Genomic DNA, 16103 nt, shown 5'->3' on the forward strand with positions numbered 1-16103 from the left:
CAAATAAATAAATAGAATGAACATACAGTACAAATTAAACAATTTTAAAACAGTGTGTAACTGCATCATCTATACAAACCATTGTGCTTGGACCCCTTATGATCTCCTTGATTTAAAATGCATTGTTTCAGTTATCTTGTGTGTCGTTGCCCACAATGCGACGGTGGCAGGACTGTGAAATACATACATGAGAAAAATAGGCATGACTTATTTCACATCCAGCTAGACAACCCTGTCATAGCTGTTATCATAGCCCAGGCTTTTTATTAAAAAAAGAAAACAGCAAGGGAGCATGGAAAAAGACTGTTGCAGGTGTATTTTTTTATGGCATTATTATGTGTATTAATTTTGCAGCGGGGTAACTCAATGTTGGGCACACAAGTACTGTGGCTCTTTTGCTCCATGGCCAAGATGGCCAAGCCAACATCAAAGTTAGTTCACTAACTTTTAATTCTAGTTATGTTGGCTTGGCAACAAGCCAACATACTGTTATGCTATTTAAACTTATTTTTATTTTTATTTTTATTTTTTTTATTATTATTCTTCTGAGAAAAAAAATTCTGAACGCTACTCCTCCTAGGGCTTTAAAGCCACAAGCCCCAAACTCGGCAGACACCTGCGGGATAGAGGGGTGGTGTGTGCTATATCTTTTCAGAGTGATCAGACTTAAAGTTTTTTTTTAATTAATTTTTAAATGTAAAAATTGTCTGAGAAAAATTGCGCCCCTACAGTTGCAATGACATTTAGGGGAGGGGAGCAGTCAGACGAGAGAAGAATCGCTGCTGCTCAGGCTGTCTACACGGAGCCGACAATAAGCGAATTCATTCCTATTTAAGACATTTTAAAAACGCTATTGCACGCAATCCACACGTTAGAACACACCAAGAGCTAAATTGAGATGTTTCTGAACTGTTTAAAGTAATAACATTATATATTCGCGGCAGCCAACTGCTCGCGAGCTGGCGATGTATTTCTCTGAACACTTGAAGTCCACATTTACAGCCTTTCACATTAAAACACTGCAGCGAAACGGCACAAAACAATTAGAAGAATATATTACACACATGAAAATGAGTGTTTATATGTGCTTGTGAGATTTCTCTGTCAGTCTGAACGTCGCAGCGATTGCTCAGCGTTGCATAACATGGTAAAGCAGGGATCTGAGACAAAAAGGGTCGCAGGCATCACTGATTATTTTTGTACCTACTTATGTGTTATGCTATGATTTAATATGACCATTTATTAAAACAGAAATGTGTATTTTAAGAATACGTTTTATAACGTGCTCCGAGCATTCAACACATCAAGTTGGCTTCAGCCCCGCGCTGCGGGAAACTGAACTGAACAGCTGAGCAGCTGATGGCGCGTGTGCACGAGAGAGAGCCGTGCGTCTCGCGGACAGGGAAAGCAACACACTGACAAGCTAAACCAACATATGTTATTATTAACCGATCGGATCTCATTAATACATTATAGCTATCTCAGGCCAAAGAACCGAGAGAAAGACGAGAGAAATGAGCACTTCATCAACAGCCCAAATGACAGCGTAATATGAATACTGGAAGGAAAAAAAGTCACGACAGCCTTTTAAATTAAAACAGTGCAGCGAATCAACACAAAACAATTATAAGAATATATTATAGAGATCAAAATGAGTGCTTGTGTGATTTTTTTTTTTTGTCTTAGGTGAAAATAACATCCATCTCTCCAGCTTCAGAGGACAGTGGTCGGTAGATCGGTCAAATCAAGTACACGATTACTTCAAAATTCATAATAGCTTGGCGAACATAAACTGTTGTGAAATAAATTGTAAATGGGTAGTATTGATGCTGGATTGAATATTAAAACCCCTTTACTGTCAAACATCGCCGACGGCCCCAGTTTATTATTGTTTCATTTTCACAGCACGTTAAACATCACTAGGCTACTTTATCTAGACAAACTGTGCATCAATTGAAAGTTTAAAGACTCAAGCTTCGATATTTGACGAATATTTTGATAAAACGTTGTTGCAGTGAAAGTTATTTATTAATTTATGTCATGAGTGCAAAATAATAAATCCGTATTATGCAACATTTTGAATAGAAATTCACCACTCATTCAGTTACATATTTGATTAGTACAGGTGTTAGGGCTCATTAATAATTTATTTCTGGGTAGAGAGCAGTAAAAAGGACGAGACAAGAATCACGGCTGATCAGCTCAGTCATTGTCTAAACGGAGCTCACAACGAGCGAATTTATTCTTATTTAAGACCTTTTTAAAACATGTTATTACTTTAAACAGTTCAGAAACATCTGAATTTAGCTCTTGGTGTGTTCTAATGGGTAGATTGCGTGCAATCGCCGATATAATTTAATTTGAAAAGGTCTTAAATAAGAATAAATTCGCTCCCTTGGTCGCAGCCTTGGTCTGCTCTGATTTTCATTTACAAACACGTCATTAAAATGAACTGTAACTCCATGAATACACAACGAAGAGACATGAGAGATATATCTATAGAAAGCTTGACATGTCTACTTTTAAACCAAACAAGTGCTGCCGAACAAATATTCTGTGATAAAGTAATCCATATCAAAACAACGCAATGTCCTTTTTTCACGTCTAATGTGCCCCTACAGTTGCAATGACATTTAGGGGAGGGGAGCAGTCAGACGAGAGAAGAATCGCTGCTGCTCAGCTCAGGCTGTCTACACGGAGCCGACAATAAGCGAATTCATTCCTATTTAAGACATTTTAAAAACGCTATTGCACGCAATCCACACGTTAGAACACACCAAGAGCTACATTCAGATGTTTCTGAACTGTTTAAAGTAATAACATGATATATTCGCGGCAGCCAACTGCTCGCGAGCTGGCGATGTAAATACTGCTGCTCAGCCCAGGCTGTCTACAAGGAGCTCACAACGAGCGAATTCATTCTTATTTAAGACCTTTTAAAAACGCGATTGCACGCAATCCACACCTTAAAACACACCAAGAGCTAAATTCAGATGTTTCTGAACTGTTTAAAGTAATAACATTATATATTCGCGGCAGCCAACTGCTCGCGAGCTGGCGATGTATTTCTCTGAACACTTGAAGTCCACAGAGAATTTACAGCCTTTCGCATTAAAACACTGCAGCGAAACGGCACAAAACAATTTGAATAATATATTATAGCCTACACATGAAAATGAGTGTTTATATGTGCTTGTGAGATTTTTCTGAACGTCGCAGCGATTGCTCAGCGTTGCGTAAAGCAGGATAGAGCTACACTGAGACCAAAAGGGTCGCATGCATCACTGATTATTTTTGTACCTACTTATGTGTTATGCTATGATTTAATATGACCATTTATTAAAACAGAAATGTGTATTTTAAGAATACGTTTTATAACGTGCTCCGAGCATTCAACACATCAAGTTGGCTTCAGCCCCGCGCTGCGGGAAACTGAACTGAACAGCTGGTGACGCGCGTGTGCACGAGAGAGAGCCGCGCGTCAACACTGAACCGAGCTCTCGTTCAGGACGTTCACTTCCTCCTGGACTTGAACGAACAAATTCAAATCGCAGTTTAAATAAACAGAAAAAAGAGCGAAAAGCAAAAGAGCTCAATTCAGCAGCGCGGTGTTCAGGGAGCAAGCAGAGACGTGTCTCAAAGTCTTCTTGCTTTTGTACCGACAACAAATACATACAAAATATGTCGAAATACCCGTGTTGGAAAGTGTGTTCGAATAAGTATGTGGTTATGTCTTAAGTGAAAGTAAAGATTTGCAAAAAAAAAAATCGGATGTGTATCAACATAATGGATGCGTTTGTCTCTTAAAGGGACCGCGCCTAATTTACTAGCTCTGCTGTCAGAGTCTTTAATGTATGAAAATGAAAGTAAATCACTCACTGCTCTTGACTGAATTACCTTGTAGTACAAGAATTTATCCAAAGTCAATCCAAAAATCAGATAGAATTGTTTTACTAGTGGGTGCAGGCCACTAGTTCATTTATGTAAGTGAGTATGGCAAAATAGTGATCTGTGAAATATTATACCCACTAATTCTTCATACTGTAGGCTACCAGTGAAATTGATTTAAAAAAATAATAATTAAGGACCTGCCCATGTTTTGCTTAAGTGTTTCTTTCTTTAATTGTTAATGCAACCTTTTCACACCACAGACTGAACCAAATGAAGCATTTCTTGCTTGGTAACTGTTCAACAAAGTATTGATAGTTGTGTAAATATTGTCATACTGACAGTCTGAAGTTTTGGTTGATTCCATTACATATCTTTTTATCAAAGTTATCCGAAATTATCAAGATGAATTTGTTCTGAGTTATTGTCATATATTATTACCAGTTTCTAAACTACAGCAAATAAACTGTGATTATGTGAGAAATGTTGAAGGTGTCTGAATACATTTTGGTTTGATTGTGTATTTTATCTTACAGTGAAGACTATGCAGTGCTATTTTACATTAACAAAAACAAACTTAAAAAAGTAAACATTATGTAAATAGCACAAATAAATAAATAGAATGAACATACAGTACAAATTAAACAATTTTAAACAGTGTGTAACTGCATCATCTATACAAACCATTGTGCTTGGACCCCTTATGATCTCCTTGATTTAAAATGCATTGTTTCAGTTATCTTGTGTGTCGTTGCCCACAATGCGACGGTGGCAGGACTGTGAAATACATACATGAGAAAAATAGGCATGACTTATTTCACATCCAGCTAGACAACCCTGTCATAGCTGTTATCATAGCCCAGGCTTTTTATTAAAAAAAGAAAACAGCAAGGGAGCATGGAAAAAGACTGTTGCAGGTGTATTTTTTTATGGCATTATTATGTGTATTAATTTTGCAGCGGGGTAACTCAATGTTGGGCACACAAGAACTTTGGCTCTTTTGCTCCATGGCCAAGATGGCCAAGCCAACATCAAAGTTAGTTCACTAACTTTTAATTCTAGTTATGTTGGCTTGGCAACAAGCCAACATACTGTTATGCTATTTAAACTTCTTCTTTTTCTTCTTATTATTATTTTTCTGAGACTAAACGCTACTCCTCCTAGGGCTTTAAAGCTACAAGCCCCAAACTCGGCAGACACCTGCGGGATAGAGGGGTGCTTGTTGCTATATCTTTTCAGAGTGATCAGACTTATAGTTTTTTTTTTATTAATTTTTAAATATCAATTCCCATAGACTTCCATTGTCTGAGAAAAATCGCGCCCCTACTGGTTGCAATACCCGGAGTTTTGTTTACTTTCGCTTTTAAACAAGTTAAAAATATAAGTAAATAATACAATTTCCCTCAACCTGACACGCTAAACCAACATATGTGATTATTACAGGGGTCAGGGCTCATTAATAATTGATTTCTGGGCAGAGACCAGTCAGACGAGAGAAGAATCACGGCTGGTCAGCTGCTGGAGGCATTGTCTCAACACGGAGCTCACAACGAGCGAATTTATTCTTATTTAAGACATTTTAAAACGGCGATTGCACGCAATCCACACGTTAGAACACACCAAGAGCTAAATTCAGATGTTTCTGAACTGTTTAAAGTATTAACATGATATATTCGCGGCAGCAACTGCCCGCGAGCTCGCTATGTATTTCTCTGAACACTTGAAGAGAATTTACAGCCTGTCACATTAAAACACTGCAGCGAAACGGCACAAAACAATTAGAAGAATATATTACACATATGAAAATGAGTGTTTATATGTGCTTGTGAGATTTTATCTGTCAGGCTGAACATCACGTCAATTGCTATCCATCGTCACAACATGGTAAAGTCATTTATATATATTTTTTAAGAGCTTCTTAAAATAAATATTCCTGCGAATGCACACAATCCACCCATTGGAACACACTAAGAGAAAAATCCAGGGGTTTTTGAGCCGTGTATGTGTGCAAAATGCAATATTTGACATCGCGAAGGGAAAAAAAAGTCACATGACAGCCGCGTTTCGGGGCGAGATCAGACAAATAAATAGGCTACACATTTCATTCACACTGACAAGCTAAATCAACATATGTTATTATTACCGGGTCAGATATCTCATTAATAAATTATGTCTCTGACCAAAGAACAGAGAGAAAGACGAGAGAGAAATGAATACTTCATCAGCATTTTTTAAGAGCTTCCAAAAATAATATCACAGCACTAATCCACCCATCAGAACACAACAAGAGCAGAATTCAAGTGTTTTTGAGATGTTTATGTGTGCAAAATGAAATATAATTTGACAGCGTGATACAACTTATGAATACTGGAAGGAAAACAAGTCACGACAGCCTTTTAACTCTGGAGTCGATTAACGCATATACGCGTTTTGAGTCATTTTCTCCTGATAACCCCGACAATTACTTAAATTACACTTTCAGTTTTAATCGTACAGATAAGAGCAATACATCAATCGAATCTGTAAAGGGTCTACTTTTTTTTGGATACAAACATAATAACAACAAAACTTTGTGCACTTATAAAATAAAGATAACAAACAAGGTGCAGCCTTGGTCTGCGCTGATCTTCATTTACAAACACGTCATTAAAATGAACTGTAACTCCATGAATACTCAACGAAGAGACATGAGAGATATATCTATAGAAAGCTTGACATGTCTACTTTCAAACCAAACAAGTGCTGCCGAACAAATATTCTGTGATAAAGTAATCCATATCAAAACAACGCGATGTCCTTTTTTCACGTCTAATGTGTATGGAAGGCCAAGAGGGTCAAATACACGTGAATTTTAACGTGTCTCTGTAAAGGGTCTACTTTTTTTGGATACAAACATAATAACAACAAAACTTTGGGCACTTATAAAATAAAGATAACAAACAAGGTGTGCTGTCTGCAGCCTTGGTCTGCGCTGATCTTCATTTACAAACACGTCATTAAAATGAACTGTAACTCCATGAATACTCAACGAAGAGACATGAGAGATATATCTATAGAAAACTTGACATGTCTACTTTTAAACTAAACAAGTGCTCCCGAACAAATATTCTGTGATAAAGTAATCCATATCAAAACAACGCGATGTCCTTTTTTCACGTTTAATGTGTATGGAAGGCCAAGAGGGTCAAATACATGTATGTACACACGTATTTAATATTATTTATTTATCGGCACTGCACAACATGGTAAAGTCATTTATATATTTTTTAATAGCTTCTTAAAATACTATATTACTCCGATATTATATCCAATATTGTTTAACGGTTAAATACGTGTTGTTTACACGTGAAAAATCAGCGGGTATTTAAGGTGTATTTCACGTTGAAATACACGTGAAATACACGTGAAGTACACGTTAAAAATCAGTTTGAAGAGGTCAATGTCATTGGCTGCTGAGGACTTGGGTCAAACCACTTCTGTGAGCTTAGAGGGGTGTACCATTCATAGACAGGCAACCACCATTTAACATGCTATAGATCAGCTTATTCAGCCTTATTATTTAGTATTTTTTCTTTTCTGTTTAGTATAGCCTATAGAAATAATATATTTAAGTTTCAGTTTTATGAAATATTTATTTTATAATAAATATTAATTAAAATTTTGTGGTGATAGTATAAAGTTTATAAAAGTTACAGTATTTTGTAATGAAACAGGACTTTTTGTTTAGCTCTTGACTCGCCAAAGTATACTATATATAGTGTCCCTTCTTTAATTTTTCAGTAATGTGTGATAACTTAAAATATGTTGTCAGTACTATTAACATAAGATTACATTGAATGGTATTTAGGAGATTATGGTTTTTGCATGACTTATTTCGCATTCTGCTAGACAACCCTGTCGTAGCTGTTATCATAGCCTAGGCTTTTTATTAAAAAAAGAAAACAGCAAGGGACCATGGAAAAAGACTGTTGCAGGTGTATTTTTTTATGGTATTATTATTTTTATTTTTTTGCAGCGGGGCAACTCAAGAATGTTGGGCACACAAGTACTGTGGCTCTTTTGCCCCCATGGCCAAGATGGCCAAGCCAACATCAAAGTTAGTTCACTAACTTTTAATTCTAGTTTTTATTATTATTCTTCTGAGAAAAAAAATTCTGAACGCTACTCCTCCTAGGGCTTTAAAGCCACAAGCCCCAAACTCGGCAGACACCTGCGGGATAGAGGGGTGGTGTGTGCTATATCTTTTCAGAGTGATCAGACTTAAAGTTTTTTTTAAATTAATTTTTAAATGTAAAAATTGTCTGAGAAAAATTGCGCCCCTACAGTTGCAATGACATTTAGGGGAGGGGAGCAGTCAGACGAGAGAAGAATCGCTGCTGCTCAGCTCAGGCTGTCTACACGGAGCCGACAATAAGCGAATTCATTCCTATTTAAGACATTTTAAAAACGCTATTGCACGCAATCCACACGTTAGAACACACCAAGAGCTAAATTGAGATGTTTCTGAACTGTTTAAAGTAATAACATTATATATTCGCGGCAGCCAACTGCTCGCGAGCTGGCGATGTATTTCTCTGAACACTTGAAGTCCACATTTACAGCCTTTCACATTAAAACACTGCAGCGAAACGGCACAAAACAATTAGAAGAATATATTACACACATGAAAATGAGTGTTTATATGTGCTTGTGAGATTTCTCTGTCAGTCTGAACGTCGCAGCGATTGCTCAGCGTTGCATAACATGGTTAAAGCAGGGATCTGAGACAAAAAGGGTCGCAGGCATCACTGATTATTGTTGTACCTACTTATGTGTTATGCTATTATTTAATATGACCATTTATTAAAACAGAAATGTGTATTTTAAGAATACGTTTTATAGTGCTCCGAGCATTCAACACATCAAGTTGGCTTCAGCCCCGCGCTGCGGGAAACTGAACTGAGCAGCTGAGCAGCTGATGGCGCGTGTGCACGAGAGAGAGCCGTGCGTCTCGCGGACAGGGACAGCAACACACTGACAAGCTAAACCAACATATGTCATTATTAACCGATCGGATCTCATTAATACATTATATCTCAGGCCAAAGAACCGAGAGAAAGACGAGAGAAATGAGCACTTCATCAACAGCCCATATGACAGCGTAATATGAATACTGGAAGGAAAAAAAGTCACGACAGCCTTTTAAATTAAAACAGTGCAGCGAATCAACACAAAACAATTATAAGAATATATTATAGAGATCAAAATGAGTGCTTGTGTGATTTTTTTTTTGTCTTAGGTGAAAATAACATCCATCTCTCCAGCTTCAGAGGACAGTGGTCGGTAGATCGGTCAAATCAAGTACACGATTACTTCAAAATTCATAATAGCTTGGCGAACATAAACTGTTGTGAAATAAATTGAAAATGGGTAGTATTGATGCTGGATTGAATATTAAAACCCCTTTACTGTCAAACATCGCCGACGGCCCCAGTTTATTATTGTTTCATTTTCACAGCACGTTAAACATCACTAGGCTACTTTATCTAGACAAACTGTGCATCAATTGAAAGTTTAAAGACTCAAGCTTCGATATTTGACGAATATTTTGATAAAACGTTGTTGCAGTCGCGGCAGCCAACTGCTCGCGAGCTGGCGATGTATTTCTCTGAACACTTGAAGTCCACATTTACAGCCTTTCACATTAAAACACTGCAGCGAAACGGCACAAAACAATTAGAAGAATATATTACACACATGAAAATGAGTGTTTATATGTGCTTGTGAGATTTCTCTGTCAGTCTGAACGTCGCAGCGATTGCTCAGCGTTGCATAACATGGTAAAGCAGGGATCTGAGACAAAACCCACCCAGCAAAAACTCGTTGAAAAGACGTCGAAAAGACGTCATTGGCAGACGTCTAAACAACGTTAAAATTTAGTTGAAAAGTGAAAGGTGAAAAGACGTCTTTTTCAGGTCGTCGAAAAGACGTTTATAAAAAGACGTCCAAATTACGTTTAAATGTGGTTGAAAAGTGAAAGGTAAAAAGACGTATTTTTCAGGTCGTCGAAAAGACGTTTATAAAAAGACGTCCAAATTACGTTTAAATGTGGTTGAAAAGTGAAAGGTGAAAAGACGTCTTTTCCAGACCTAATTACAACCGTGAATTATTTATCATATTCCTAATTAGTGAAAATAAGACAATTCACAGTATATTGACACATTTATTGACACATTACATCTTTCATGTAAATTCTTGATCACATCTTAATCCTCCTTTGATTAAACAGACCGTAAAACCAGTAATATTGTGAAATATAACTACAAAAATAATTGTTTTCTATGTGGATGCATTGTCAAATGTAATTTACGCCTGTAAATCAGTGATCCTCAAATCTGGCTCGCGAGATCCAGTTTCCTGCAGAGTTTAGCTCCGACTCCAATTAAACACACCTGCCTGTGATTTTCTAATGATCCTGAAGACACTGATTAGCAAACTCATGTGTGTTTGATTAGGGTTAGAGCTAAACTTCGCCGGAAAGTGGACCTCGCGAGCCAGATTTGAGGATCACTGCTGTAAACTGAATTTTTAACACAATTACTCCAGTCTTCAGTGTCACATGATCTTCAGAAATCATTATAATATACTGATTTGCTGCTCAAGAAACATTTCTGATTATTATCAATGTTTAAAACAGTTGTGCTGCCCAATGTTTTGCGGAAACCATTACATTTGTCAGTATTTTTAATAGACCTTGCAAAAGAGTTATATTTATTTAGATTTAAAAGTCTTTACTATAAACTTATCAAATTAATCCATCTTTCTGTATTAATATAATTTTTCAAGACAATAAACTATGACCAATTATAACCACATTAGAACAACCAAAAATTTAAATTCTGTCATTATTTCCTTACCCTCATGTTGCAGCAAACCATGTTGCAGAACACAAATTAAGATATTTTTTTAACAGATGCCTTGTGTACGCAAAAAACAACAACAACAGCAAAAATAATCTATTCAGAAATTATGAATACCCAATGGATTTTCACAAAAGCACCAAAAAGCGCCAGCTCTCACGCCAATATAACACTGATGCATCATGGTGCTTGTGTGAATGCGTTATTTTATATTTTTAAAAAAATTCTCCGATTTCATTAAAAAGTTCTGCATTTATGTTTCAAAGATGAACAAAAGTCTGGCTTGGAACAACATGAAGATGAGTGATGAAAATCTTTGGTTTAACTAACACGTTTGGTAAATGGGGTTCCCACAGGGACACCAGTAGATCTTTGCCTGATCTCTGATCTTCTGCTCCTTCCTCCGTCCCAATTCTGGATTAATGAGCCACTTTGAATGCTTTAGCCTCGCTGTTTTTTCTCTAGCATCTAAAGTGAGAAAGAAAACAATAACTAAAATGTAAATGAATAATACAAAAACAATGGTTGTCCAAAATGTACAAATTAAAGTGTACTCGTTCTTCATGAGGGATTATTAACTAATCAGTATGTCAGGGGTTGTCAGCTCTGGCCCTTAAGGTGAGACTTAGGTCTCTGCAGAGTAAAAGCGGGCGTTTATGACTTAGTGTGTGTATTCAAACTGCTGGGTGTTTCTAAATCACTCAATCAAAATGATCCCCCTGACCTAACCCCACCCCTAAACCTACCATCACTATGATGTCAGCCAATCAGGTATCATGATCTAAAAACACCCTGACCTGGTAACTCCCATTACTTTCCTGCAGAGACCTATACTTGGCTTCAGGTCCACTGTCATGCAGAGTTTATGTCTCAATCAGCTTCACAGTTTGCCAAGTTGTGAATATATTGTGTCATAAATGTAGGTACTGGTAAGCACTGTGGCTCACTATACACTGGTGACTATTTCTGTCCTCATTGTACAACATCACTACTGACATTAATGCACAACAATAAAACTGATATCTTTCTTTTAATGCTATTTACATCACATTATGATGAATACTTTATTACATGTATGTGCAAGATTTAATTAATAAATTAATTGGAAATGTTTACTAGATTAGACATTACCTGTCTAGTGATATGTTTATGCTGAAATATATTATTGGTTTGTGTTTTAAAATCTATTACGTGTAATCTTATAGCGCATAGGTTTTCAAACCAGCTCCTGGGGACCCACTGTCCTGCAGAGATCAGCTCCAACCCTAATCAAACACTACCTGGCCAGGTGTGCTGAAGCAGGTTGGAAGTAAACTTGCAGGACAGTGGGTCCCCAGGAGCAGGGGTGAAGACCTAGGTTATAGCGAATTATCAGTGCACCGTAAAAAGAAAATTGTGATTGAGGCAGCCCTTCACCACTGACTACTGAGCAACGGACCTGAGTGAAACACACCCAGTGTTTACGTCCACACCTGATCACACTCACCCGTTTGTGACTTATAGTTAGCAAAACTGAAGACCTTGATTAATGTGTTCAGGTGCACTGCACTAGGTTGGTGCAAAACGCTGCATGTAAGTGGACCTTGAGAGACAATGTTGAGATCTCCTGCAATATGTTCTGAACATGAACTATAGAGAGGCATAATGACTTACAACACTGGTGTCCAGTCCTGGGCTGGAGGACCACCGTTCTGCAGAGTTTCTGCTGATCCTTGATCAGCTGCTCAGGTCTGCTTAACTAGGGTGGGAGCTAAACTCTGAAAAAAGAGAAGACTACCAATATTATAATGTTAAAAAGTTAAACAATGTTAAAAATTGTATCCATAAATATGCACAACATCTGAAAATGCACAAAGATGAGAAGAAAGAACTTTCAACACTGAAAAATAAGAAGCAATATTAAATCACACATGCATTTTCTTTTCTTATTATTATTCCTCTTGCAATAAGTTTATTCACAATTACCTTGTGGTTTATCAATGATGAACTATTATTACCCCGTTTGTATCTGCGAGGTGTTCATGACACATTTTACCTGTGTGTTAAGATCAGTAATTATGACTGTCAAATGTCTGGCTTGACTCAGTGTATTCTGCCCCCAAACATATGATTAGACTATCAGTCGAATATCGGCAAGATTCAAAAATTCTGATTCGACAATGAAAAACCTTAGTCAAGGACACCCCTAGTAATTTCAAATATTACTATTTTACTGTATTTTAATCAAATAAATGCAGCAGTGGTGAGCATAAAATGTGTATTTTAAATACATTTTTTAATAATATTTTCTATTTCTCTTCCACCTTTATTTTATCCTTTAACTTTAACACTCACTATTCTAATTCTATTCTTAAAAAAAATCTAACTACCTTTCTAATCTTTTTGTATTCTATTTTCTTTACATTTATTGTGCAATTGTGTGTGTGTGTGTGTTTGTGTATGTGTGTGTATATATATATATATATATATATATATATATATATGTGTGTGTGTGTGTGTGTGTGTGTGTGTGTATATGTGTAAAGACCTCTAACTAGCTTGTTCTATTCTTTTTTTAATTCTATCGGTTTTCTTTTTATTTATTATATTATTTAAAATCCCATGCTACGTGTACTGTGTTAACCTAACTGAGACTTGTTATAGCACTTATATATCATTGCTCTTTTTGTTGTTTTTGATTGCTTCCACTGCCTTCATCTGTAAGTCGCTTTGGATAAAAGAGTCTGCTAAATGAATAAATGTAAATGTAAATACATGATAAATCTGACCCTTAAACGTTTAATGGTTGTGTATGTTTGAGGTATTACTTACTAGTTATGTTTCATAATGTCTAAAAATGTTCTTCAGCTGGATACACGCACGGCCATCAGCATGGAAGAATCTAGAACATAAACAATCTGTCATTCTGTCAATCTGTCTAAGCCAACAATATTTATTATACAATGCCATGTTTATTATAAATTATATACTATAAACTATAGCAGAGGTGAAATGCAGAAAAGAAAATTTACAGATTATACAAAAAAATTAAAAGAATAATAACAGAATTTAAAGTTTTAGGTTTACTAACCGATTAATACTCTTACAGTGTGGACATCAAAATAACTAACAGGCAAACAAACACACACACATATATTATGAAAATATTATATAAACACACACATATATAAGAAAATTACAGATTCATGCTGATGTAGGCGAAATATATTGTGAAAAAATGCACATAAAGTTACCTCTTGTAGTTAGCATTACAGTTGAGATGCTAACGGACTTTTTCTGAAGACCCTGACCATTTCTATAAAGTACATTTTCAACGAAAGCGTGTCATTTACATGAAAGAAAGTTTCAGGGACACTTTTATGTAACATTTGTGTAATTTAGGGATTAAATTTACCTGAAATTAGTGAAAACACCCACGAGAGACAGCGTCTGCAGCTGCTTGACGGTTGAGCTGAGCCCCGTTTCCATGGTGACTCCAGTACAGCGCGTGACCATCAAGTGTTTTCAAAATATATTTAAATATATTTAACAGTGCTTCAGACATGATGTCTAATATATTTCTTCACTAGTTTATGTTAATGGATTTGTGGTGCGAAATAAAAGTTTTTTTTTCTGCTAAATTTGGACTAAAGCCCATTTACATCAATTTTTGGGCTAAATTTGGATTTTAAAAAAAAGACGTTAAATGTCGCTTTTTGGGCTTAATTTGGACCAAATCCGACGGACCAAACGAAGACCAATTTTCAACGTCGCTTTTGGGGCTTAATTTGGACCAAATCCGACGGACCAAATGAAGACCAGTTTTCAACGTCGCTTTTTGGTCTAAAAGACGGCCATGACGGGCCGACTTGATTTAGACCAGAAAACGACGTCCAAATGACGTCTGGTGCTGGGTGGGAAAGGGTCGCAGGCATCACTGATTATTTTTGTACCTACTTATGTGTTATGCTATGATTTAATATGACCATTTATTAAAACAGAAATGTGTATTTTAAGAATACGTTTTATAACGTGCTCCGAGCATTCAACACATCAAGTTGGCTTCAGCCCAGCGCTGCGGAAAACTGAACTGAACAGCTGGTGACGCGCGTGTGCACGAGAGAGAGCCGCGCGTCAACACTGAACCAAGCTCTCGTTCAGGACGTTCACTTCCTCCTGGACTTGAACGAACAAATTCAAATCGCAGTTTAAATAAACAGAAAAAGAGCGAAAAGCAAAAGAGCTCAATTCAGCAGCGCGGTGTTCTGGTGTTCAGGGAGCAAGCAGAGACGCGTCTCAAAGTCTTCTTGCTTTTGTACCGACAACAAATACATACAAAATATGTCGAAATACCCGTGTTGGAAAGTGTGTTCGAATAAGTATGTGGTTATGTCTTAAGTGAAAGTAAAGATTTGCAAAAAAAAAAAACATCGGATGTGTATCATCATAATGGATGCGTTTGTCTCTTAAAGGGACCGCGCCTAATTTACTAGCTCTGCTGTCAGAGTCTTTAATGTATGAAAATGAAAGTAAATCACTCACTGCTCTTGACTGAATTACCTTGTAGTACAAGAATTTATCCAAAGTCAATCCAAAAATCAGATAGAATTGTTTTACTAGTGGGTGCAGGCCACTAGTTCATTTATGTAAGTGAGTATGGCAAAATAGTGATCTGTGAAATATTATACCCACTAATTCTTCATACTGTAGGCTACCAGTGAAATTGATTTTAAAAAAAATAAAATAATTAAGGACCTGCCCATGTTTTGCTTAAGTGTTTCTTTCTTTAATTGTTAATGCAACCTTTTCACACCACAGACTGAACCAAATTAAGCATTTCTTGCTTGGTAACTGTTCAACAAAGTATTGATAGTTGTGTAAATATTGTCATACTGACAGTCTGAAGTTTTGGTTGATTCCATTACATATCTTTTTATCAAAGTTATCCGAAATTATCAAGATGAATTTGTTCTGAGTTATTGTCATATATTATTACCAGTTTCTAAACTACAGCAAATAAACTGTGATTATGTGAGAAATGTTGAAGGTGTCTGAATACATTTTGGTTTGATTGTGTATTTTATCTTACAGTGAAGACTATGCAGTGCTATTTTACATTAACAAAAGCAAACTTAAAAAAATGTAAACATTATGTAAATAGCACAAATAAATAAATAGAATGAACATACAGTACAAATTAAACAATTTTAAACAGTGTGTAACTGCATCATCTATACAAACCATTGTGCTTGGACCCCTTATGATCTCCTTGATTTAAAATGCATTGTTTCAGTTATCTTGTGTGTCGTTGCCCACAACGCGACGGTGGCAGGACTG

The 16103-nt window shown here is 36.4% G+C and overlaps 1 long non-coding RNA gene across 1 annotated transcript; it reads right to left on the bottom strand.

Moving 5' to 3' along the window:
* Positions 1 to 11213: 11213 nt before the first annotated feature.
* Positions 11214 to 14601, bottom strand: LOC113071825 (uncharacterized). The gene is made up of 5 exons (XR_003280249.1): positions 14182 to 14601; positions 14021 to 14082; positions 13599 to 13668; positions 12441 to 12544; positions 11214 to 11255 (listed from the first exon to the last, which is right to left on the bottom strand). It is a non-coding gene; the product is annotated as an uncharacterized LOC113071825 (long non-coding RNA).
* Between the last annotated feature and the right edge of the window lie 1502 nt (positions 14602 to 16103).

The sequence above is a fragment of the Carassius auratus genome, unplaced genomic scaffold, assembly GCF_003368295.1.
Source record: "Carassius auratus strain Wakin unplaced genomic scaffold, ASM336829v1 scaf_tig00008237, whole genome shotgun sequence".
Lineage (NCBI taxonomy): Eukaryota > Metazoa > Chordata > Actinopteri > Cypriniformes > Cyprinidae > Carassius > Carassius auratus.